This window comes from Mustela putorius, unplaced genomic scaffold, assembly GCF_011764305.1.
Source record: "Mustela putorius furo isolate JIRA1106 unplaced genomic scaffold, ASM1176430v1.1 tig00000407_pilon_pilon_pilon, whole genome shotgun sequence".
Classification (NCBI taxonomy): Eukaryota; Metazoa; Chordata; class Mammalia; order Carnivora; family Mustelidae; genus Mustela; species Mustela putorius.
The window spans coordinates 28897081-28924174 of record NW_025421373.1 but is presented as its reverse complement, the minus strand read 5'-3'; the positions used below and the strand labels follow the sequence as shown (position 1 = coordinate 28924174).

The following is a 27094-nucleotide window of genomic DNA, read 5'->3' as shown; positions in this document are numbered from 1 at the left end:
CAGTAATGTGCAACATTGGCTATAAATTATAATCACCTGGGAAGCTTGGCCAACCCACCTGTACCCAGACCAACTGAATCAGAATTTCAGGAGGAGGGGCCCAATGTTATAGTTCTTCAGTCTCCCCAGGTGATTTCAATGTACAGCTGAGGCTGTGAACCACCGACCTAGAGAGAGGGGGAGGGGAAGTGACAGCATGTTTGCTTGCTGTGTGTGACCAGCGCTCTGGAAAACACAACAGAGTACAAACTGAAACAAGAAAACATCAAAAAAAAAAAACATCAACAACGGGCTGGAGCAGGCGAGTAGCTAGTCAGAAAAGGCACGCGGCTGGGTTAACAGCAGACCAGCCCTACCTGGCTTCCATGACAACAGCATTATATTGGCAGCCCTGGGAAAGAGAAGTCTGGATGCTACCATGTGTTTGGAAAGCTTCTCAGGAAGTTGGCCCATGGCTATCTAGCTGCCAGCCCCTGGGCCTCCTAAGAACTAAATGTTTTCTTCCACAAGTTGTAAAAATAAGCAAAGAAGAAAATCCCCTTTGGCCTGTGAGGAAATGCTCTAAGGTAACCTTCTTTGTTTTGTACTGTGGATTGCTGAGATGGGGTTTGTTCTATCTGAACTTCCTGGACCTTGGATGATGGCCGATTCACTCATTTCTCAATAGACTCTTTTTAAAAAAATTTTTAAGAGCAGTTTTAGGCTCACAGCAAAAGTGAGTGGAAAGTACAGAGAATTCCCGTGCAAGTACCCTCCTTTCTCCTAAAAACACATTCTCCTCCACCGTCAACACCTCTCCCCTGTGTGGGGCATTGGGTACAACTGGTGAACCAACACTGACCCACCTTTATCGACCGAAGTCCGCAGTTTACATGAGGGTTCATGCTTCGCATTGTGCATTCTGTGGGTTTGGGAAAAAGTGTAAGGACGTGTATCACCATCATAGTATCACAGAGAATAATTGTGCTGCCCGAAAAAGCCCTTATGTTCCACCTCTTCACCCCTCACTCCCCCAGCACCTGGAACAGCCATTAACTTCTTTTTTCCCTCAACTTTTCCAGTATGTTATGTGGTTGGAATTGGATAGTATGTGGTCTTTTCAGATTCATCTTTCACTAAGCAGTATGCACTTAAGGTCCCTCTATTTCTTTTTGTGGCTTCATAGCTAATTTCCTTTTATCGTCTTTTTGTTGTTTATTATTTTGCTGTATCACAGCTTGTTTATTCACGGACCTATTGAAGGACATCTTGGTTGCTTCCAAGTGTGGGCAGCTATGAGTAAAGCTGCTATGAACATTCACCTGCAGGTTAAGGAACATATTCGATGGATTGCATGGTAAGAGTAGGTTTAGTTTTGTAGGAAACTATTAAACTATGTTGCAGAGCGGCCTTTTGCAGTCCCATCAGCGGTGCATGAGAGTTCCTGCTGCTCTGCAGCCTTGCCAGTGGCTGGTGCTGAATGTTGGCCCTTCTAGCAGATACGTAGTAACACCCTTGTTTTAGCTAGCGTTCGCTAATAATATATGATGTTGAACATGTTTTTATATGCTTATTTGCCATCTATGTATCTTCTTTGACCAGGTGTCTATTCAGATATTTTGACCATCTTTTAATCAGGTTGTTGATTTTCTTACTGTTGAGTTTTAAGAGTTATTTGCATATTTTGCATTTTGCATTCGGTCATATCAGATATGTCTTTTGCAAAAAATTTCTCCCAATATGTGGCTTGTTTTCCCCTTCTCTTGACAGTGTCTTTTACAGAGCAGAAATTTTAAATTTTAATGTAGTCCAGCTTATCATTGTTTTCCTTACATGGATCATATCTTCGGTCTTGTATCTAAAAATTCATTGCCATACCTAAGGTCATCCAGATCTTTTCCTGTATTATTTTCCAGGAATTTTATAGTTTGGCACTCTATATTTCAGACAATGATCCATTTTGAGTTAATTTTTTTTGAGGGTGTGAGGTCCGCATCTAGATTTTTTTGCCCACAGATACCCAGTTGTTTTAGCACCTTTTGTTGAAAAAACAATCCTTTCTGCATTGAATTGCCTTTGCTCCTTTTTCAAAGAGCAATGACTATGTCTGTGTGGTTCTCTTTCTTGGCTCTCTGTTTTGTCCATGTATTTATTTTTCTATCCTCTGGTTAATAGAACACTGTCTTGATTGCTGTAGCTTAATAATAAAGTTTGAAATTGGTTATGTCAATCCTCAGACTTTGTTCTTCAGTATTATGTCGACTGTTCTGGGTCTTTTGACTCTCTCTGTATACTTTAGAATCATTTTGTCAATATCCACAAAATAATTTTCTGGGATTTTGATAGGATTTTGTTGAGTTTCTAGATCAAGTTGGGAGGAACTGAACTCTTAACAGTACTGAGTCTTCTGATTCATAAACATGGAATATCTGTCCATTTATTTAATTCTTTGATTTCTTTCATCAATTTTGTAGCTTTATTCATATATATCTTACACAAATTTTGTTAGATTTATATCTAAGTATTTCATTTTTGGGTACTAATATAGATGGTTTTATGTTTCTAATTTCAAGTTCCAATTTATCATTGCTGATATATAGGAAAGCAATAGACTTTGGATATCAACCTTGTATCCTGTAACTTTGCTATAATGGCCTATTCCAGGAATTTTGATCAGGGGAGGGTCAATTCTTTGGGATTTTCTATGTAGACAATTATGTCACATGTGAACAAAAGAGTTTTATTTCTTCCTTCCTCATCTATATACCTTTTATTTCTTTTTCTTGTCTTTTCATTGGTTAGACTGCCAGTATGATGTTGAAAAGGAGAGGCAATACCTTTCTTTTTTCCTGATCTTAGTGGAAAAGCATCTAGTTTGGGCTTTGAACAAGGACCACAACTATGAGAACTTTATAAGAGGTATTAATATATGTACATTCCATTCTTATCTACATCTCCAATCTTTTGCTTTCTATTAGAACCTTCCCATCTGCCTGGGAGCATAACAAACAAAAACCCCTAACAACTTTCCCTTGACCCTTTAACAACCTTTGGCTACTCTCCTTTCTCCTTCCTTTACTTTTGAGCCAAACATTTCTGTTCCAAATATCCATTTCCCTACCTCCCATTTACTCCTTAAACTAATGCAATCTGGCTTCTGGCTCCACTCCTCCAATGAAGCCATTAAACAAAAGTTCAATGTAAGTGCAATAGCTATTTCTTAATATTTATCACACTTGACCTTTTTGTAGCATTTGACCCCACTAACTAAGCCATACTTCTTAAAACTTTCTCTGCCTTTTGCTGTCAGGGAGCGATACCATTTATCTTGATTTTTTTTCCTGTTGTTCTGCATTTGTTCTTAGTATTGTGGCTGGATCCTCTTTCTCTATGTACTTAAGTGTTAATGTCCCCCTGGACTCAATCTACTGTTTGCTTCTTTTTTGACATCTATTCCCCAGTTACTGGAGAGCCCCAAATCTCTATTATAGTCAGATCTCTTTAGCTTCCGACCCAGTTGTGATAATTATATTATCAAGGTTTTTTGAAGTGTAGTATTGAGCAGATTACACATAATTGAGTAGTAGAAAGTCCCTTTCCACGGGTGAAGAAATTGAATTCAGAGACTGACACTTAGAAAGTTCTAGAAACAGGATCTGATTCCATTGGTTTTGATTCTAGAGTTGTGCTGTCCAACAAGTTAGCCGCTAGCCATATATGGTTGTTTAAATTTTAAATTAATTAAAATTAAAAATTCAGTTTCTTGAGGGGCCTGGCTGGCTCCGTCAGAAAAGTATGTGACTCTTGATCTTGGGCATGTGAGTTCATGCCCCTTGTTGGGCATAGAGCCTGCTTTAAAAAAAAAAAAATCAGTTTTTTAGTCACACTAGCTGCCTTTCAGTTGCTCAATTACCACATGTAGCTAGTGGCTTTCCTACTGGAAAGCACAGTATAAAACAATTCCATCATCAATGAATGTTCTGTTGAATACTGCTGCTCTAGAGATTTCCTCTAATCACATCTGGAAAAAGTATTCTCCTTGGTCTTGCTCATTCTGCAATGAAGAGGTAACCCTTATTCACGGTTACTTGTGTATCCTTCCACAACTTTCTCTAAACAAATGCAAATATAAATACCCATATAAGACACATTTTCTTCTGTGTTGTGTGTTTTTTAAAACAGGATCAAATTATACATATTGTTCTCTAACTTGCTTTGGTTACTTAAAAATAGAGGGCACCTGGGTGACTCAGTGGGTTAAAGCCTCTGTCTTCAGCTTAGGTCATGATCTCAGGATCCTGGGATCAAGCCCCACGTGGGGCTTTCTGCTTAGCAGGGAGCCTGCTTCCCCCTCTCTCTCGGCCTGCCTCTCTGCCTACTTGTGATCTCTGTCTGTCAAATAAATAAATAAAATCTTAAAAAACAATAGATCTTGGACCTACTTCCACATCAGATATTTTAAAACTGCCAAACTAAAAGGGTGCTTCACATAAGGAAGAATTCTTCATATAAGAATACTTATATTCTTCATATAAGAATTCTTCATATAAGAATTCTTCCTTATGTGAAGCATGCTTTTAGTGTCTAGCCTGAAAACACTTTGCTGAGCCTTAGATCCAGGAGACTTTTCTCCTATAATTTTTCCTAAATACTTAATAGTTTTATGTTTTACATTTAAATTCATGACCCATCTTAATGATTAATTTTTGTATAAGGTTTGAAGCTTGGTTGGGGTGGGTTTTTTTGTTTTGTTTTGTTTTTTGGTGGTTGGTTTATTGTTTGTTGTTGTTTTTGCCTATGGATGTTCAGCTGTTCCAGAACTATTTGTTGAAAAGGGTATCTTTTCTCTGTTGAATTGCATTTGTACCTTTGTCAAAAAATTTATTGGTCGGGTGTCTGAGTGGCTCAGTTGGTTAAGCATCTGCCTTCAGCTCAGGTCATGATCCTGGAGTCCCAGATGGAGTCCCACAACGGTCTCCCTGCTTGAGAGGGAGTCTGCTTCTCCCACTGACTTCTCTCCTCTCATGCTTTCTCTCACTCATTCTCTCTCTCAAATAATAGATAAATAAAATCTTTAAAAAAAATTAGTGGTCATATTTGTGTGGGTTTATTTCTGGGTTCTCTTATTTGTATTGAGGTATAATTGACATTATATTAATAATGACATTAATTTCAGGTACACAATGTCATGGTTTGATATATGCATGTATTGTAGAAGATCACTACAATAAATCTAGTTAACATCTGTCATCATACATAGCTACAAAATTTTCAAGTTTCTTTTAGCAGCTTTTAAGTATGCAATACAGTATTATGGGCCACACCATCAATTGATGTGATCATATGATTTTTCACTGGATTATATTAGCTTTTTTTTTTTTTTTTAATCACTCCTGTACCCTTGAAATAAAGCCCATTTGGTCATAGTGTGTACTTCCATTTATTTGTTGCTGAATTCTATTTTCTAATATTTTGTGAAAGATTTGTGTATCTATATTCTTGAGGGATATTGGTACGTAGTTTTCTTTTTTGTATGTCTTTGTTTGGTTTTGGTGTCAGGGTAATACTGGCTTCATGAAATGAATTGGGAGTTTTCTCCCCTTCCGTTTTCTTGAGGATATTGTGTAGAATTGATACTAATTCTTCTTTAAATGGTGAAATTCTCCAATGAAGCCAGCAGACCTGAAGATTTCCTCTCTCTCTCTCTCTCTCTCTCTTTCTCTCTCTTTTTAAAGATTTACCTAGGGGTGCCTGGATGGCTCAGTGGGTTAAACCTCTGCCTTCAGCTTGGATCATGATCTCAGGGTCCTGGGATAAAGCCCCACATCGGGTTCTCTGCTCGGCAGGGAGCCTGCTTCTCCCTCTCTCCCTGCCTGTCTCTCTGCCTACTTGTGATCTCTCTCTCTGTCAAATAAATAAAATAAAATAAAATAAAATAAAGATTTACCTATGTGTGTGCGTGTGTGAGAGAGAGAGAGAGAGAACATGGAGGAAGGGTCGGAATGAGAAGGAAAGAGAGAATCCCAAGCTGATGCCCCACTGAGTGTGGAGACTGATTTGGGGCTCAATCCCAGGACCCTGAGATCATGACCTGAGCTGAAACCAAGAGTCAGACACTTAACTGACTGAACCACCCAGGTGCCCTGAGATTTGTTTTGTGGAAAGTTGTAAGTTATGAATTCAGTTTGGTTTAATACTTAGAGAGCTATTCAAATTATCTATTTATATTGGGCGACTTGTGAAATTGGTGTTTCCCAAGGAATTGGTCCATTTTAAATAAGTTGTCAAATTTATCTGGGTAGAGTTGCTCTTAGTATTTCCTTATTATTATTATTTTTTTCATGTTGGCAGGGCCTTCAGTGGTATCCTTTTTCATTTGTGGTATTGGTAGTTTGTCTTCTCTGTTGTTTTTTTTCCTTTTACTTTTTTTTTTGTTATTCTGGTGAGAGTTTTGCCAATTTTACTGTTCTTTCAAAGAATAAGCTCTTCGTTTCATTGATTTCTATTATTGTTCTTCTGTTCTAAATTTCATGGATTTTTGCTCCTTTCTTCTTTCTTTCTTTCTTTTTTTTTTTTTTTTTTGGCTTAGGTTTCTTTTTCTCATCTTTTTGCAGGTTCCTGGTGTAGGAGGTCAGATTACTGACTGAGATTTTTCTTCTTTCCTAATGTATGCCTTAGTGCTATAAATTTTCCACTCCATATTGCTTTAGCTGTGTCCCACAAGTTCCAGCATGATTTTTATTCAGCTCATCATATTTTTCACTCCTTCAAGAAATCCTCTTTGATTCATGGACTATTTTTTTTAAAGATTTTATTTATTTGTTTATTTGACAGATCACAAGTAGGCAGAAAGGCAGGCAGAGAGACAGGAGGAGAAGCAGGCTCCCTGCTGAGCAGAGAGCCCGATGTGGGTTCAATCCCAGGACCCTGGGATTTGGACCTGAGCTGAAGGTAGAGGCTTTAACCCACTGAGCCACCCAGGCGCCTCTGATTCATGGACTATTTAGAAGTGTGTTGTTTAGTTCCCAAGTGTTTGGAGATTTTCCCGGTAGCTTTCTGTTGCTGATTTCTAGTTTGATTTCACTGTGGATAGAGAACATACCCCAGATGATTTCAATTTTTAAACATTTGTTAAAATTTGTTTAATGACCCAAGATATTGTCTGTCTTGGTATATGTTCTGTGATAATTTGAAGAAAATGTGTATTCTGTTATTGATGGGTATTTATAAATGTTGATTAGATCCTGCTGGCTGTAGTGCTGTGGAATTCTTCTGTATCCTGGCTGATTTTATGTCCAGTCATTCTTTGAGTTGTTGAGAGAGGAGTCTCGAGGTCTTCAACTATAATTGTGAATTTTTCTGCTTCCATTAGTTCTGTCAGTTTTGCTTTAGATATTTTTTTTTTTTTGGAGCTGTTTCATGCGTATAAATTAGGATTGTTACATCTGGCTAGATGGGTCATTGCTCATTTCTGCCTCTGGTAATATTTTTTGGACTGAATTATACTTTATATGATGGTAATATAACCACTCGTGCTTTCTGAGATTAATGTTTACATTAATGTTTGCATGGTAGTATCTGTATCAGTTTGCTAGAAACTCCGTAACAAAATACAATAGACTGGGTGGTTTAAAAAATATATTTTTGGGGCACCCAGGTGGTTCAGTCAGTTAAGTACCTGCCTTCATGGCTAAGGTCATGATCCTGGGGTCCTGGGATTGAGCCCGCATCAGGCTCTCTGCTCAGTTTGGTGTCTGCTTCTCCCTCTCCCTCTGTCACTGCCCCTGAAAGTGCATGTTCTCTCTCTTTCTCTACATCTCAAATAAATAAAATCTTTAAAAACATACATGTATATTTTCTTACAATTCTGGAAGGTAGAACTCCAAGATCAAGGTGTCAGCAGATTTGGTTTCTTCTGAGGTCTCTTTGGCTTGCAGATGGCTGCTAAGTCTTACTGTGTCTTTGCTTTGTTACCCTCTTTTTGTGTCCTATTCCCTCTTCTTATAGGGACACTAGCCATATTGGATTAGAACCAATCCCATGACCCTTTTAACTTAGTTACCTCTTTAAAGGCCCTATTGCTAAATACTGTTACCTTTTTGATGCTGGAAGTTAGAACATGAACATGAATTTAGGGGCGATATAATTCATAATAGTATATTTTATTTTCATATATATATTTCAAATATATTTCATATATATTTATTTCAAATAATATCTTTTATTTTCAACCTGCTTATCTGTGTATATTTGAAGTATAGACAGCTGATTGTGTTTATAAACTGATCATGCTTTTTAATCTACTCTCCCAATCTCTCCTTTTTAACTTTAGTATTTAGATCATTTCCATTTAATGAAATTATTGATACATTAAGAGCTAAGTCTCTCATTTTTTATTTCATTTTTTAATCTATTCAGTTTTCCTTTCTATTTTCTATTTCTTGACTTTTTGTGGGTTACTTAACTGTTTTTTAGAGTTTCATTTTGATTGATCTGTTATGTTTTTGAGTGTGTCTCTTTGTATAGATTTTTAGTGGTTTCTCTATATATTGCATAGTACATGCAAAACTTGTCAGTCTACTAGTGTCAATATTTTACCAGTTTGAATGAAGTATAGAAACTTAATTCCCTTCACCTCCTCCCACTCATAATTGTGTTAAATGGTTCCTCCACTTTAATTAAGAATTTCCTTCATCTGAGAATGTCTTTATTTCCCCTTTGTTCCTGAAGGTATTTTTGCCAGATACAGGATTCATGTTTGACAGCTCTTTTCTTTATGACTTAAAAATGTGTCACTTCCTTTGACCTCTAGGGTTTTAGATGTGGAATCCACTGTCACTCAAATTAGTGTTTTCCCCCCAAACAATGAGTCATTCCTCTCTTCTACTTTTTTTTTTTTCCTCTCTTCTACTTTTAAGACCTTTTCCCCATTGTCTTTAACTTCAGAAATGTGACTATGCGACTTTTTTCTTGGTTTGGAATGTTTTTTTGATTTCTCTCATTTGAGGTTTTCTCAGCTCCTTGAATATACTTTTATTTCTGCCTAGTTGAAAAGATTCTAGCCATTATTTCTTCCCATTAATTCACTTTCACTCTTTCTAGCCTCTCCTTCTGGAAACTCAATGATGTGAATGTGAACTCTTTTGTTTTAGTAGTGGTTCAGGTGGCTAAGACTCTGGGTTTGTTGTTGTTGTTGTTGTTTTCATCTTTTTTCTCTGTCACTCAGATAGGGTAAATTTTATTAATCTGTCCTCAAGTTCTTTGCTTTTCTTCTCTATTATCACCATTCTAGTATTGAGTCATTCTGTCAAGCTCTCATTTTGTTTATTTTATTAATTATATTTTTCAGTTCCATGATTGCCATTTGCTTCATCTTTATAATTATTGTTTCTTTGTTCACAGTCTTCAACATTTTTAGGAACAAGCATACATTTTAAAGTGATAGCTATCTATTTAAATATTTCAGTATACATCTCTAAAATATGAAATAAAATTTTTATGTCATCTCCATTATAGCACCTATAAAAACCAGAGATCATTATTGAATACCAGTTATTTGGATTTCCCTGATCCCCCCCCCCCCCCGCCCTGGTGTTTGTTTATAATTGATACATCCAGATCAGTATCCAACAAGTCTGGTAGACTGCATTTTGTTGTTGTTTTGTTTTTGTTTTAAATTTCTTCTCAGCGTAACAGTATTCATTGTTTTTGTACCACACCCAGTGCTCCATGCAATACGTGCCCTCCTCAATGCCCACCACTTGGCTTCCCCAACCTCCCACCTCTCCACCCCTTCAAAACCCTCAGGTTGTTTTTCAGAGTCCATAATCTTTCATGGTTCACCTCCCCTTCCAATTTCCCCCAACTCCCTTCTCCTCTCCATCTCCCCTTGTCCTCCATGTTATTTGTTATGCTCCACAAATAAGTGAAACCATATGATAATTGACTCTCTCTGCTTGACTTATTTCACTCAGCATAATCTCTTCCAGTCCTGTCCATGTTGCTACAAAGTTGGGTTTTCATCCTTTCTGATGGAGGCATAATACTCCATAGTGTATATAGACCACATCTTCCTTATCCATTCGTCTATTGAAGGGCATCTTGATTCTTTCCACAGTTTGGTGACTGTGGCCATTGCTGCTATAAACATTGAAGTACAGATGGCCCTTCTTTTCATTATATCTGTATCTTCGGGGTAAATACCCAGTAGTGCAGTGGCAGGGTCATAGGGAAGCTCTATTTTTAATTTCTTAAGGAATCTCCACACTGTTCTCCAAAGTGGCTGCACCAACTTTCATTCCCACCAACAGTGTAAGAGGGTTCCCCTTTCTCCACATCCTCTCCAACACACGTTGTTTCCCGTCTTGCTAATTTTGACCATTCTAACTGGTGTAATGTGGTATCTCAATGTGGTTTTAATTTGAATCTCCCTGATGACTAGTGATGATGAACATTTTTTCATGTGTCTGTTAGCCATTTGTATGTCTTCATGGAGAAGTGTTTGTTCATATCTTCTGCCCATTTTTTGATATGATTGTCTGTTTTGTGTATGTTGAGTTTGAGAAGTTCTGTATAGATTCCTGGATATCAACCTTTTGTCTGTACTGTCATTTGCAAATATCTCCTCCCATTCCGTGGGTTGCCTCTTCGTTTTGTTGACTACTGTGCATTTTGTTGTTTTGTCTTTCAGTTTCTTCTCATCTTGAATAGTGGCTCCTCTCTTTTGTCCGTACCATTGACTTGTTGAAAAACTAGAGGAATTGTTCTTTGAAATGTCCCACCTTGTGGACTTTTCAAATTGTTTCATTTCTTATGAACTCGAAGTTACAGCTAAGTGCTTGATTAGATCCAATTTCAATATTTTTGTGGAAAACACTTCATAAGAAGTGTTACGAAAGTGTTCTTTCTAACAGTAAAACATTGAGGGGAAGAACTTAACCATCTAGTAAAGGGGAATTATTTAAATAAATTATGACATGACTGATACTTGAAGACACTTAAAAATATGCAGCAAAAAGAGCATTTAAATAAAATTTAAGAATGTGGAGCATGTTCATGTCACAAGAAATGAAAAAAGCTGATCACCAAAACTAAGATATGCCCCGTATGATTATGAATGGCCCGGATATACATCATAGCCCTACTGATTAGTTGTGGGATCAATAAGCTATTTGTCCTGTTTTTCCTTTGTAGGAAACAAAGAAAAGAGAGATACATAATGACCATTCATTACTTTGTGATAATACTAATATAAAACCAATGGATATCATCTTATAATAAATACTTTAAATAATAAAAATAAAAATAAAAAATATAATTTTTTAAATTAAAAACTTAAATAATTTAAATTTACACCCCGGAAATAAAATGCTATAAAGAGGGTGTAAACCTCTGTGGCTTCCTGCAGGTCTCCCAGTGCCCTCAAACCACCTTCTTTAAAGAGGAAATACAGAGTGAAGCCAGACAACACATGCTTGTATCCTCATACCTCAAAAGCCCAGAACCTCGGAAAGAAGGCAGACAAGACACATTAGAAACAAAATGTAAATGTCCTCCCGTTAAACAAGTTGGGTTGTTAGCTGCTCCTTTTCAACCCAGAGATTCAGGAAGCCCTCAGCACATGAAAACCCCATCCCATGACCGAGGCACACTGGGCAGTCACCCTAGGCACAGTCCAGGCTATGTCATGTGGGCAGCCCTCCCCAATGCCCACAGTAAGGGGCACCAGAGGCCAGCCAGGCCACAACTGTGAAAGAAGGACCTGACTTCAGAGGCCTCACCATTTCCTCTTTGGGCTCCTTCTTCTTTTATGTACCCTCACCTTCCACACTTCTTATTTCCAAAAACCTTCTTCTTCTAAGACCCCCTCTGGGAGTGGGGTTCTTCCTGTATATGTGCAGTTGTTCTTACTGTATATGTATTCTGCAGAAAGCTTCTCTTTGAGGCAGAGTAGGGTGGTGGCCGGGTGTCCAGGCTCTGAGTTTGTGGAAGCGTCTGGCTCTCCGACTTGCCAGCATGAATCTTCAGGCAAGGAATTCACAACTCTGAGTCCATTTCTCTAAAGCATCATTAGAAACACAGAATGTGAGCTTGAAGGTTTTCCAAATATTTGACATCCAATGGCAGTTTTTGCTAGGTTTCCAATGGCAGGTTTTGGAGTTGAAACTAAACAAGTTTTTTCTCCTCTATTTTCTCCCCTCTACTTTCCAACTAAGTATTTAGCAGAGAAAAGAATTAAAATAATTTAAAGGATATATATTTTCCCCCTTTGCATGAGCTAACTACTATATAAAATTTAACACAGCTGGAAAGAAAAAGGAACAGATAACAATTATTCTTTTTCCTCTTTGCTTACACCCACTTCCCCCATTTATCAAAGGGAAATTGTCATTAGCTGAATATATTCCAAGGTTGTTTCTTTGTACTTTGTTTAATTTTAAAAGAAATTCACTTAAGAAAAATTCCTTGCATTTCCAGAGGGCTTTACATTTTACAATGTATTTTTACATACTTTGCTGGATCATGTGTTTTTTTCTCCTAAGTTCTGCTGTGTGCTTTCAAAAGAAACTATGTTAAATTATACCTTACATATAATAAAGTTCAGTTGTTTTAAGTATATATCGAATTGGCAAATATGTGTGTTTATGTAACCACCACCATCACCACATTCAAGACACAGACCTTTCCATCACGAGTTCCCGTGAACCTCTTGGCAGGCAATCCCTCCCTTCCTCTCCTGCTACAAGCAACTACTGATCTGCTTTATCTCTACAGTTTTGCCTTGTTTTAGAATCTCCTATAGATGACATAGTATAGTATATAATCTTTGTGTCTAGATGTTTTACCTGACCTCATGTGTTTGAGATTCGTCAGTGCTGTATGTATCAGTAGTGTCCTCTTTTTTATTGCCGACTAGCATTTTGTTTTGTGAGCATTCCAGTTTTTGATTACTGGGAATATGACAGACATTTATGTACTTGTGTGAACAGGTTTTTATTTCTCTTGGGCAAATATCTAAGAGTGGAATTGCTGTGCCCTTGGCAAGCATACTTTTAACTTAGTGCTAATTGTTTGAGGGAATATGTTTTGACTCATCACAAAAACTGTGCCAGAGGAAGGCAGCTCTTCCTACTTTACAGATAAGGAAACTAAGGCACAAGGCAAGTTTGGTGCTTTACTCAAACTTTTCTGCGGTTAAACTTTGCATGAGCTAACACGAAGACATAGATATCTGGCATTCATTCCATTTTTATTATTTATGTTTCTTTTCTCTTTGGATCTTTTAATGTGAGAATGTAAATTCATTGTTATAAAAATTTAAAAATATAGATATATAAAGAAAAAGGAACCCCAAATTACCTGTTTCCTCTGCTCAGAGGGGACCATCATTCATGACTTTTATATCATCGTGCAGGCTTGTGTCGGTGTGTGTGTTCTTTTTCCTACAAAGACAATTAAGATTGTACGTGATCTTTTGTGTCTTGATTGCCACATTCAATCATGAAGATCATTTTCCTCACTTCTATCCTGAAGATCTTTTCACAGCAATAAATATACACCTACAACATGCTTGTCAGAGGTTGCTGAATCTTTATGTTGATGATGTGGTATGAATTTTTGTATTGGTGGCATATGACAATTGCTTATATTCAGTCTGGTGCTATTATTATCAATCATCTTGTATCCATCTTTAATAACTAATTTCTATCTCCACCTATTTGCAAATGTACTTTCGCATTTTGAGATGAATTGTTCGATTTTCAGATTCACCATTCTTCAAAAGCATGACTTTAATTTCTCTCCAAGTTCCCCTAGCGCTGTTGGTGAGGGGACTGGGCTCGCTGTAGAGATGAGAAACAGAAGGCAGCTGAGTGAAGAAATAGCTGTTACGTAAGACACTCAGGTGGTAGGTTTTGTACTTTGTCTTTTTTAATATGAAAAAAAACAAAAAAAACTTCCTACTTCACAAAAGAGGAACTTGGAGTAAAAGTTTGGCAGCAAAGAGTCTGAGAAGGACAAGTTTTCTTTAACACTGCAACTCCAGAAGTTTCACTTCTCCCTCTTCCTCTTCTCTGCCCAAGTGAGAAAAAAACCTTTAAAATGCATGGACCCAGTTGAGAAGAGCTTCAGTACTAGAGTGGGGGTAGCTGATGGCAGGGAAGAGCCGATTCAGTAAACCGCCAAAATGCCAGTGACAAAAATAATCCAGTTTCTCTCTAAAAGTGGCCATTCCCAAATTGTCTCCGGACAGTCACATCAACTGAACTCACTCCCCTCGAGTTCCCATAGAGAAAAACTCTTCTCAAAATTCTCATTGCCACAGAGAACAGTACAAGAGGAGAGGCAGTACAGGAGATGAATTCACACTTAAATTTTTTTTTCCACTCTTGCTGCTTCATTTTCTAAAAAGAATATTTTCAGAGACTTGAAGTAGAAGGAAGTTTAGGTATCATTTAGTTTGGTCTCCTCGTTTTATAGATGGGGAAGTAGGTGGAGAATATAATGTTTAGATTTCATTCTGATCTTGTTTTCTTTTCTTCTGAAGGTCTAGTTCTTCAATTCTTCAACTCTAGCTCTTCAATTCTAGGCTTCTGTAACTTTTTTTTTTAACGTTATAAACACTTTTATTTATTTTATTTTTAAATTTTTATTTATTTTTAAAAAAGATTTTTAAATTTATTTATTTGGCAGAGAGAGACACAGCGAGAGAGGGATCACAAGAAGAGGGAGTAAAATAGGGAGAAGCAGGCTTCCCGTGGATCAGGAAGCCCAATGCGGGGCTCCATCCCAGGACCCTGGGATCATGACCTGAGCCAAAGGCAGAAGCCTTATGACTGAGCCACCCATATACCCCTCTCTAACTCTTTTTGAGAAGAGTGATTTCCCTACAAACATTTTGAGCACCATGACTGGACTGGGTTTTCTAACAGAAAAATATTTTCTTTCTTCAGGGGATGTGGTTTAAACCTCTCAGGACTATTTCATTTCAAGAAATAATCTATTCAACTTCCTTCACTTAATCCACTACATTTTTCTCTTTAAACGTTCTTGATTCCTTCCTTTCTGCTTTAGAGGAAGCCTTTTTCCTACATGGCAAACTTCTCATATTACTCTTTTTTCCTCTTTTGTTTCATAAAGTTTTTTTAAGGTCATCTATGTTAATTGAATACGAAGTAGAAAGTAGCTGTCAACAGCAATCTCTAACTCAGCAATATTTGTCCAGAAAATATAAAAATAAGACATAAATCACATTAGCAAGAAAAAGCATGTAGCATATTATAATTAATTAAAGATGCACAAGACCTTTATGAAAAAAATTTGAAACTCTATTAAAGAATGAATGAGAACCCAATGTGCCAAGTTAATGAATTGAATGATTTGATGTTTGTAGAGATATCAATTCTTTCTTAATAAATCAGGTCATTTAACAGGGTCTTTTTTTCCAGTTTAACTGAGATATAGCTGACCTATAAGATTATATTAGTTTTAGGTTTACAGTGTGATAACTTGGTATGTGTACATATTGCAAAATGATGACCATAGTAAGTTTTGTCAACATTCATCACCTCATGTATAGTTTTTTCCTTTGTTGAGAACTTTTAAGATCTACTCTTTCAGCAATTTTCAAATATACAATATAGTATTATTAGCTTCAGTGGCCATGTTGTACACAAAATACCAGAACTTATTTATCTTAAAACTGGAAGTTTGTGCCTTCTGACTACCTTCACTGCACCCTCCCCATCCTCTTAATGGGATCTTTTTAAGCACTCAATAACTGATTCTAGAATATTCATAGAAGTATAAAATAAAAGATAACAAATAATAATAAATAAATAAAAATAAAACCAAAGGTAGTGAGAGTATTCAAAAGCACTCTTCTTAATATTAAAGCCTATTACCAAGCCATCATATTAAATAATGTGATAAGGGCACAAGAATAAGAACACCAACAAAAAGCCCAAATGCAACCGAACAGGTAACACAGAACACACACATGTTCACAGATATATATTTACTTGTCTAATATTCTACATAGCATACGATAGAGATAGCATAACCAACCAATGAAGAAAGGGTGGAGTTTAAGGAGAAAGTAATGAGAAAACTAGCTTATTATATAGAAAAAATAAAGTTATATTTTTACCTCATATCATATATAATGGTGAGTTCCAGAGGGAGCCCAATTAGCGACCAACTGCAAAACCAAACTATAAAATTAGTGGAAAAGCTATAGGCAAATATTGTAGTTAATCTTGGAGTGGGGGGGGACCCCTCAAATAAGAGTCCCCTTAAGTAGAATTCATAAAGATAAAGCTTGATATTTCAGGAAATCATTATTAAGGATTTCAGCTCAGTGGAGTATTCAATGGACAAATTTGGTAGAGGGATGATGGAGCAGAAAAAATTACTTTTAATGTTTAGAGATGACATTACACACCCACACACACACACACACACACAATAGAAAAATGGGCAAAGATAAGAGAAGTCCATTCACTAAAGGAGAAACATAAACAGTTAACCAGTAGATGAAGAGATGACTAAACTCATAGTAGTGAAAGAAATCTAAAGAGAACAAAACAGCACATTACATTCATCAGCTTGGCAAAAATTATAGAGGGATATGGTCCCTCGCTGAAGCCAGCTGTTCTGAGCTGGGGCCAGAGCCACCCAGGTGTTTACCTGGATTTGCAAATGTTGGTTCTTTAGCCCAGGTTATGGGAGGTTGAGAATTTCTTTCTGTTGTGGAAGAGAAAAAGTCTTCCTTGTTGGTACCTTTGTTTTTCTCCAGATCTCCATTTTATTTTTTCTGGCTAGCCCATTAGTAAATGACTCTCTAGTGTGGATCTGTGACCTGCTTTAAAAAAAAAAAAAAAAAAAAGGAGGGATATTTGTGAGCAAGGATGTGGGGAAACAAACAAGACTCTCATGCACAGCTCGTAGGAGTAAAACTGGTCCTGTGTTTTGGAGAGAGACTTGGCAGTACTTGTGACAATTAAGTGTGTGACTAGCTTATGGTTTAGTAATCCCTTTTCTGGGTATTTACCCCTAAGAAATCCTTTCTCTGATCCATGTAGGGATATGTGAGAGATTGTTGATTGAAATACTTTTTTGTGTGTTAGTGGAGAGTTGGAGGTGAACTAGGTATTCATTATTAGGAGATTATATGAATATAATAGGGGACATGCCTACAAGGGTATATTCCCGAATTAGAAGCTATAAGATTAATGTACATATAGTAACACAGATCTTAAGAGCATAGGGTTAAGTGAAAAAAGAGAAGCAAAATGAAATCTATAGCAAAATATTTTATAAATTAAAAAATAACATACAAAGCAATACTATGCATCTTTCAAGTGACATTTATTTAATATGTTAAAGAAAAACCAGGATAGGTATGCAGATATCAGAGAAAATAGGAGGAGGTGTGATAGACCATGAAAGTGTTTTGTCTTAAACTGTATGGTGAACTTCACTCTGCACCTGTGAAGAAATGTGCATATTCACTCACACAAAGAGAATTTATTCATTGAACAAATACTTACTGAGCACCTGCTGGAAATGAAAGAAATCATTGCACCCAGATCTTAGCATATAGAAATAACTGCTCTTGCCATTTTTTTGTATACCAGTGCTTTTCCCCCATCTCCTTCTTCTATTTCTGAATCTTTGACTAACAAAAATTGAACTTTTTTGCAGAAACTCATTTCCCCCTTTGAATGATATTATTCCCAATGCTGCAAAACCTGCTTTTTTGGCCATCCTAAAAATAACCCATTCTCTTGACCATCGTCATCTGGCTTTCTACTTCTTGTGTCAAGACAACATCCTCAAATAGATAACCAAACTTAACTTCACTTTCATTTCTCAATGTAGAATGATTACTTATATCTCCCATCCTTCTCTTATATCTGTTTTCTTAAGGGTAACTGGTGGATTCCTAATTTTCACCAAGTGGTCTTTTCTCTGCTTAAATAAATAAACATTTATTGGGTATATACTATTTTTAAATTATTTTTTAAATTTTTTATAAACATATAATATATTCCTATCCCCAGGGGTACAGGTCTGCGGATCGCCTGGTTCACACACTTCACAGCACTCACCAAAGCACACACCCTCTTCAATGTCCACAATCCCACTCCCCTTCTCCCAACCCCCCTCCCCCCAGCAACCCTCGGTTTGTTTTGCGAGACTAAGAGTCACCCATGGTTTGTCTCCTTCCCAATCACATCTCGTTTCATTTATTTTTCTCCTACCCCATCAAGCCCCCATTTTGCATCACCACTTCCTCATATCAGGGAGATCATATGATAGTTGTCTTTCTCTGATTGACTTATTTTGCTAAGCATGACATGCTCTAGTTCCATACACGTTGTCTAAATGCCAAGATTTCATTTCTTTTGATGGCTGCATAGTATTCCATTGTGTATATATACCACCTCTTCTTCATCCATTCATCTGTTGATGGACATCTAGGTTCTTTCCATAGTTTGGCTATTGTGGACATTGCTGCTATAAACATTTGGGTGCATGTGCCCCTTTGGATCACTACGTTTGTGTCTTTAGGGTAAATACCCAGTAGTGCTATTGCTGGGTCATAGGGTAGTTCTATTTTCAACATTTTGAGGAACCTCCATGTTGTTTTCCAGAGAGGTTGCACCAGCTTGCATTCCCACTAACAGTGTAGGAGGGTTCCCCTTTCTCCGCATCCTCGCCAACATCTGTCATTTCCTGACTTGTTAATTTTAGACATTCTGACTGGTGTGAGGTGATATCTCATTGTGGTTTTGATTTGTATTTCCCTGATGCAGAATGATATGGAGCACTTTTTCATGTGTCTCTTGGCCATCTGGATGTCTTCTTTGCAGAAATGTCTGTTCATGTCTTCTGTCCATTTCTTGATTGGATTATTTGTTCTTTGGATGTTGAGTTTGCAAAATTCTTTATAGATTTTGGACACTAGTCCTTTATCTGATATGTCGTTTGCAAATATCTTCTCCCATTCTGTCAGTTGTCTTTTGGTTTTGTTAACTGTTTCTTTTGCTGTGCAAAAGCTTTTGATCTTGATGAAATCCCAATAGTTCATTTTTGCCCTTGCCTCCCTTGCATTTGGCAATGTTCCTAGGAAGATGTTGCTGCGGTTGAGGTCGAAGAAGTTGCTGCCTGTGTTCTCCTCAAGGATTTTGATGGAGTCCTTTCTCACATTGAGGTCCTTCATCCATTTTGAGTCTATTTTCGTGTGTGGTGTAAGAAAATGGTCCAATTTCATTTTTCTGCATGTGGCTGCCCAATTTTCCCAACACCATTTATTGAAGAGGCTGTCTTTTTTCCATTGGACATTCTTTCCTGCTTTGTCGAAGATTAGTTGACCATAGAGTTGAGGGTCTATTTCTGGGCTTTCTATTCTGTTCCATTGATCTATGTGTCTGTTTTTGTGCCAGTACCATGCTGTCTTGATGATGACAGCTTTATAATACAGCTTGAAGTCCTGAATTGTGATGCCACCAACTTTGGCTTTCTTTTTCAATATCCCTTTGGCTATTCGAGGTCTTTTCTGGTTCCATATAAATTTTAGGATTATTTGTTCCATTTCTTTGAAAAAGATGGATGGTACTTTGATAGGAATTGCATTAAATGTGTAGATTGCTTTAGGTAGCATAGACATTTTCACAATATTCTTCCAATCCAGGAGCATGGAACATTTTTCCATTTCTTTGTGTCTTCCTCAATTTCTTTCATGAGTACTTTATAGTTTTCTGAGTATAGATTCTGTGCCTCTTTGGTTAGGTTTATTCCTAGGTATCTTATGGTTTTGGGTGCAATTGTAAATGGGACTGACTCCTTAATTTCTCTTTCTTCTGTCTTGTTGTTGGTGTAGAGAAATGCAACTGATTTCTGTGCATTGATTTTATATCCTGAAACTTTACTGAATTCCCATACAAGTTCTAGCAGTTTTGGAGTGGAGTCTTTTAGGTTTTCCACATATAGTATCATATCATCTGCGAAGAGTGATAGTTTGACTTCTTCTTTGCCAATTTGGATGCCTTTAATTTCCTTTTGTTGTCTGATTGCTGAGGCTAGGAATTCTAGTACTATGTTGAATAGCAGTGGTGATAAAGGACATCCCTGCCGTGTTCCTGACCTTAGCGGAAAAGCTTTCAGTTTTTCTCCATTGAGAATTATATTTGCGGTGGGTTTTTCATAAATGGCTTTGATAATATTGAGGTATGTGCCCTCTATCCCTACACTTTTGATCAGGAAGGGATGTTGTACTTTATCAAATGCTTTTTAAGCATCTATTGTGAGTATCATATGGTTCTTGTTTTTTCTTTTATTGATGTGTTGTAACACATTGATTGATTTGCGGATGTTGAACCAACCTTGCAGCCCTGGAATAAATCCCACTTGGTCGTGGTGAATAATCCTTTTAATGTACTGTTGAATCCTATTGGCTAGTATTTTGGTAAGAATTTTTGCATCTGTGTTCATCAAGGATATTGGTCTATAGCTCTCTTTTTTGATTGGATCCTTGTCTGGTTTTGGGATCAAGGTGATGCTGGCCTCATAAAATGAGTTTGGAATTTTCCTTCCATTTCTATTTTTTGGAACAGTTTCAGGAGAATAGGAATTAGTTCTTCTTTACATGTTTGGTAGAATTCCCCCAGGAAGCCATCTGGCCCTGGGTTTTTGTTTGTTTGGAGATTTTTAATGACTGTTTTAATCTCCTTACTGGTTATGTGTCTGTTCAGGCTTTCTATTTCTTCCTGGTTCAGTTGTGGTAGTTTATATGTTTCTAGGAATGCATCCATTTCTTCCAGATTGTCAAATTTGTTGACATAGAGTTGCTCATAGTATGTTCTTAAAATTGTTTGTATTTCTTTGGTGTTAGTTGTGATCTCTCCTCTTTCATTCATGATTTTGTTTATTTGGGTCCTTTCTCTTTTCTTCTTGATAAGTCTGGCCAGGAGCTTATCAATTTTATTAATTCTTTCAAAGAACCAGCTCCTAGTTTTGTTGATTTGTTCTACTGGTTTTTTTTTTGGTTTCTATTCCATTGATTTCTGCTCTGATCTTTATGATTTCTCTTCTCCTGCTGGGCTTAGGGTTTCTTTCTTGTTCTTTCTCCAGATCCTTTAGGTGTAGGGTTAAGTTGTGTACCTGAGACCTTTCTTGTTTCTTGAGAAAGGCTTGTACCACTATATATTTTCCTCTCAGGACTGCCTTTGTTGTGTCCCACAGATTTTGAACCGTTGTGTTTTCATTATCATTTGTTTCCATGATTTTTTCAATTCTTCTTTAATTTCCCGGTTGACCCATTCATTCTTTAGAAGAATGCTGTGTAGTCTCCATGTATTTGGGTTCTTTCCAAACTTCCTCTTGTGTTTGAGTTCTAGCTTCAGAGCATGTTGTCTGAAAATATGCAGGGAATGATCCCAATCTTTTGATACCAGTTGAGTCCTGATTTAGGACCGAGGATGTGATCTATTCTGGAGAATGTTCCATGTGTACTAGAGAAGAATGTGTATTCTGTTGCTTTGGGATGAAATGTTCTGAATAGATCTGTGATGTCCATCTGGTCCAGTGTGTCATTTAAGGCCTTTATTTCCTTGTTGATCTTTTGCTTGGATGATCTGTCCATTTCAGTGAGGGGAGTGTTAAAGTCCCCTAGTATTATTGTATTATTGTTGATGTGTTTCTTTGATTTTGTTATTAATTGGTTTATATAGTTGGCTGCTCCCACTTTGAGGGCATAGACATTTAAAATTGTTAGATCTTCTTGTTGTACAGACCCTTTGAGTATGATATAGTGTACTTCCTCATCTCTTATTATAGTCTTTGGCTTAAAATCTAATTGATCTGATGTAAGGATTGCTGCTCCTGCTTTCTTCTGATGTCCATTAGCATTATAAATTCTTTTCCACCCCCTCAGTTTAAATATGGAGGTGTCTTCAGGCTTAAAATGTGTTTCTTGTAGGCAACATATAGATGGGTTTTGTTTTTTTATCCATTCTGATACCCTGTGTCTTTTCATTGGGGCATTTAGCCCATTAACATTCAGGGTAACTATTGAGAGATATGAATTTAGTGCCATTGTATTGCCTATAAGGTGACTGTTACTGTATATTGTCTCTGTTCCTTTCTGATCTACCACTTGTAGGCTCTCTTTGCTTAGAGGACCCCTTTCAATATTTCCTGTAGAGCTGGTTTGGTGTTTGCAAATTCTTTCAATTTTTGTTTGTCCTGGAAGCTTTTAATCTCTCCTGCTATTTTCAATGATAGCCTAGCTGGATATAGTATTCTTCGCTGCATGTTTTTCTCATTTAGTGCTCTGAATATATCATGCCAGCTCCTTCTGGCCTGCCAGGTCTCTGTGGATAATCTGCTGCCAATCTAATATTTTTACCATTATATGTTACAGACTTCTTTTCCCAAGCTGCTTTCAGGATTTTCTCTTTGTCACTAAGGCTTGTAAATTTTACAATTAGGTGATGGGGTGTGGGCCTATTATTGATTTTGAGGGGCATTCTCTGAACCTCCTGAATATTGATGCTTGTTCCCTTTGCCATATTGGGGAAATTCTCCCCAATAATTCTCTCCAGTATACCTTCTGCTCCCTTCTCTCTTTCTTCTTCTTCTGGAATCCCAATTATTCTAATGTTGTTTTGTCTTATGTTGTTACTTATCTCTCAAATTCTCCCCTCATGGTCCAGTAGCTCTTTGTCCCTCTTTTGCTCAGCTTCTTTATTCTCTGACATTTGGTCTTCTATATTGCTAATTCTTTCTTCTGCCTCATTTGTCCATAGTGAGAGCCTCCATTTTTGATTGCACCTCATTAATAGCTTTTTTGATTTCAACTTGGTTAGATTTTAGTTCTTTTATTTCTCCAGAAAGGGCTTTTATATCTCCTGAGAGGGTTTCTCTAATATCTTCCATGCCTTTTTTGAGCCTGGCTAGAACCTTGAGAATTGTCATTCTGAACTCTAGATCTGACATATTACCAATGTCTGTATTGATTAGGTCCCTAGCCTTCGGTACTGTCTCTTGTTTTTTTTTTTTTTTTTTTTTTGTGGTGAATTTTTTCGCCTTGTCATTTTGTCCAGATAAGAGTATATGAAGGGGCAAGTAAAATACTAAAAGGGTGGCAACAACCCCAGGAAAATATGCTTTAACCAAATCAGAAGAGATCCCAAATCGTGATGGGGGAGAAAGGGGATAAAAAGAGGTTCAGAAAGAAAGAAAGAAAAAAAAAAAAGGAAAGAAAGAAAAGAATTAAAAAAGAAAATAAATAAGGAAAAGTATAAAAAAGAAAAAAATATATATATATTAGATAAACTAGTTAAAAAACGTTAGAAAAGGGTAAAAGTTAAAAAATTTTAGCAGAAGAAGAGAAAGAAAAATGAAAAAGAAAAAAATTAAATTAACTGCAAGACTAAAGAATCATAGGGAGAAAGCCATGAGTTCCGTGCTTTGCTTTCTCCTCCTCTGGAATTCTGCTGTTCTCCTTGGTATTGAAACTGCACTCCTTGGTAGGTGAACTTGGTCTTGGCTGGATTTCTTGTTGATCTTCTGGGGGAGGAACCTGTTGTAGTGATTCTCAAGTGTCTTTGCCCCAGGTGAAATTGCACTCCCCTTACCAGGGGCCAGGCTGAGTAATCCGCTCGGGTTTGCTTTCTGGAGCTTTTGTTCCCTGAGCGCTTTCCGTAGAGTTCCAGAGGACGGGAATAGAAATGGCTGCCTCCTGGTCTCCGGCCTGGAGGAGCTGAGAGCCCAGGGCCCCACTCCTCAGTGTGCCCTCAGAGATCAGCGCCCAGTAACTCCCATCTGCCTGACTTCCGGCCGCGCTCCGAGCTCACTGAGCCTGCGACCGCTTCAAGGTAACCCCGAGCTGTGAGCTTACTGTCGACTCTGTCTCTAAAGCTGGCTTCCCTGTTCTAATACCTGTAAGCTCTATGACACTCAGACACCCCCGATCCTTCTGTGACCCTGCAGGACCTGAGGCCACGCTGACCCCGCGTGGGCTTCACCCCGGTTTAGCCTCTGGAGCGATGTCCCTCAGCGGAACAGACTTTTAAAAGTCCTGATTTTGTGCTCCATTGCTCCGCCGCTTGCCGGGAGCTGGCCCCTCCCCCTGGGGTCTATCTTCCCGTCTCTTTGGATTCACTTCTCCGCCAGTCCTACCTTTCAGAAAGTGATTGGTTTTCTGTTTCTAGAATTGCTGTTCTTCTTCTCTTCAATCTGCTGATGGATTTGTAGGTCTTTGCAATCTTTAGATAAGCTATCTAGCTGATCTCCTGCTAGCTGAAGTACTCTCAGCCTGCTACTTCTCCACCATCTTGACTCCTCCCCCTACTGGGTATATACTTTGAAACATAGTAGGACATGAGGTGACAGCACAAGAAGATTCTAGTACGGTCCCTGTGTCCTACAAGATTTAACACTCTATTTACAAAGTGCATCTGGAAATGGATAACTTCACTGAGATGTTCTGATTACAGAGATAAGTTGTGCCTAACTTGCTACCAAAGTTCAAGTGAAATCTTTGAATTCAGTAAGACTTTTTGTAGAAGACTCAGCCTGACTGTTGAAAGATGAACCAGTTAAGTAAAATTAAGGAATCCTAGACAAGTGGTTCTCAAACCTAGCTGCACATTTGAACTTAGAAAATATTAATGTCTAGGTCCCACCCAAGACAAAAAAAAAATCGCAATATTTGCAGTAGAACTTGGACATATTTTTCAGAAGTTTCTCTTGTGGGGGCACCTGGGTGGCTCAGTCAGTTAAGTGTCTGCCTATGGCTCAGGGCATGATCCCAGGTTCCTGAGATCGAGTCCCATGTTGGGCTCCCTGCTCAGTGGGGACACTGCTTCTCCCTCTCCCCTTATTCCTCCCCCTCCCCTGCTCATGCTCTCTCGCTCTCACTTTCTCAATAAATAAGTTTTATATATATATATATATATATATATATATATATATATATATATACTTTTTTTTTTTAAAGAAAAGTTTCTCTTGTGATTTTAAGTGCAGCCAAATCTGAGAACCACAGATCTAGACTGATACAGGAGCAAGAACAAGGCCACAGAGGTTTAAATGGTAGCCATGCAGCTAGTAAATGTCAGAGATCCTGATTGTGGACTGTCTCACTTGAATCTTTTCTTTTTTAATTTTTAATTTTTAATTTTTTGTATAAACATATAATGTATTATTAGCCCCAGGGGTACAGGTCTGTGAATCGCCAGGTTTATACACTTCACAGCACTCACCATAGCACATACCCTCCCCAATGTCCATAACCCCAACCCCCTCTCCCGACCTCCCTCCCCCCAGCAACCCTCAGTTTGTTTTGTGAGATTAAGAGTCTCTGATGGTTTGTCTCCCTCCCAATCCCATCTTGTTGCATTTATTCTTTTCCTACCCCCAAGCCCCCCATGTTGCATCTCCACTTCCTCATATCAGGGAGATCATATGATAGCTGTCTTTCTCTGATTCACTTATTTCGCTAAGCATAATACCTTTTAGTTCCATCCACATTGTCGCAAATGGCAGGATTTCATTTCTTTTGATGGCTGCATAATATTCCATTGTATATATATATATCACTTGAATCTTCTTAACCACTCCTCATTGCTGCTTCCGTAGGGCCCAGGTGATATTAGGATATGTTACACGATGCTGCAGTTAAACAATTTAGTGGTTTAGAACAATAAAATTTTGTTTTTGTTTTTGTTGGCTTTCAATTAATGTAATTGGGGGAGGAGTTCCTGCTTGCTGTCATTCTCACTCAGGGACCCAGGATTGTGAAGCTTTCACTATTTAGAGCCAGCTGTTCTGTCAGGGGTAAGGAAAAATAGTAAATTGTATACAAAATTCATATAGACTCTCACCTACAAATGACCCATGACACTTCTACCCACAGGCACTGGCTGAATCAAGTCATGTGACATTATCTAACATCGCGAGGGTGGGCATGCTACTCCATGGTAGGCCTGGAATATAACTGGAATATCTGTAGCAATAACTATCACTAAGCTATATGAAATCAAATTGAACTCAACTGCCCAAAGCCACCAGTTATATTCACCTGAGGTTCCACAATACAATGGGACCTGGAAATAGTGATTTCTTTATATTTGAGCCAACTAGGATGTCCTCAGGGAAGTTGAATGATGTACTTTTTCATTTTTTACTGCTAATTCTTCCACTTTCAATTTCTTAATCCAAGTTTTGGTTTTATCAGAAAAGTAAGAGTTGAGTTTCCAAGATTTCAGCACTTTCCATATTATTCAGATGGAAATTCTCTTTTGTCCTTAGAGGGTAAGATCTATGTAACAGTGACTTCTTGAACCAGTCAGAACATGTATCCACCCAGGCACCATTTCTCCTTTTCTATTTATGAGGATGACTTCAAAGGCCAATTGACTCACACCAGCTTCCAGGAGGAAGCTCTTTGTTTCTACAGCTTATAAATCAAAACAATATCTTCCTAATTTTTTATGATTCCAAAGTACTGCCCATAAAGTGGTCTTATTTAATCCCCAAAATCAACTTTATTATGAAGAAATTATTCAGTGCTATTTTATGGATGAAGAAACTGAGGCTCAGAGAGGTGACACAAGGTCTCAGGGATATTTCTGAAACATTTGCCTCTCCTGACAGCCACCCTAGTCTTATTCCTTCCTTCTTTGTTATTAGTTTATCCCTTTAATGAATCAAAATATTCATTCATTCACTCATTCATTCACTCAACAAGAACTAATTATCTGTCAGTTGCCTGGCATGGAGCCAGCTGCAGGGTGTGTGTATTCATGGTCCCTTGTCCTGGAGGGTGCTCTGTTAAAGAAGATATTATCTGTTGCTCAACCAACAGCCTTTCCTTCTCTTAATATCCTTCTTTAATTTTTTTCAGGAAACCAACATATTCCATCTCCTGAACTCAAAGACCTCCAGGTCCCTACCCCAGCTTCATCAGATGGACCTAATTCTTCTAAACTAGTCATAAATATGTCATAGGATAGATTTGAGAGTTGGCTTGTAGCCTCACTCTAGATAATAAATTATTAAGGGAAATTTTCTTAGAAGGTTTCCTTTCCCAAATAAAAGTTAAGGA

General features: G+C 37.7%; 1 long non-coding RNA gene across 1 annotated transcript; it reads left to right on the top strand.

Annotated features, from left to right (window-relative positions):
• The first annotated feature begins 295 nt into the window (after positions 1-295).
• LOC123391955 lies at positions 296-27094 on the top strand. Its single transcript, XR_006606638.1, has 3 exons — positions 296-566; positions 1217-1336; positions 26894-27094. It is a non-coding gene; the product is annotated as an uncharacterized LOC123391955 (long non-coding RNA).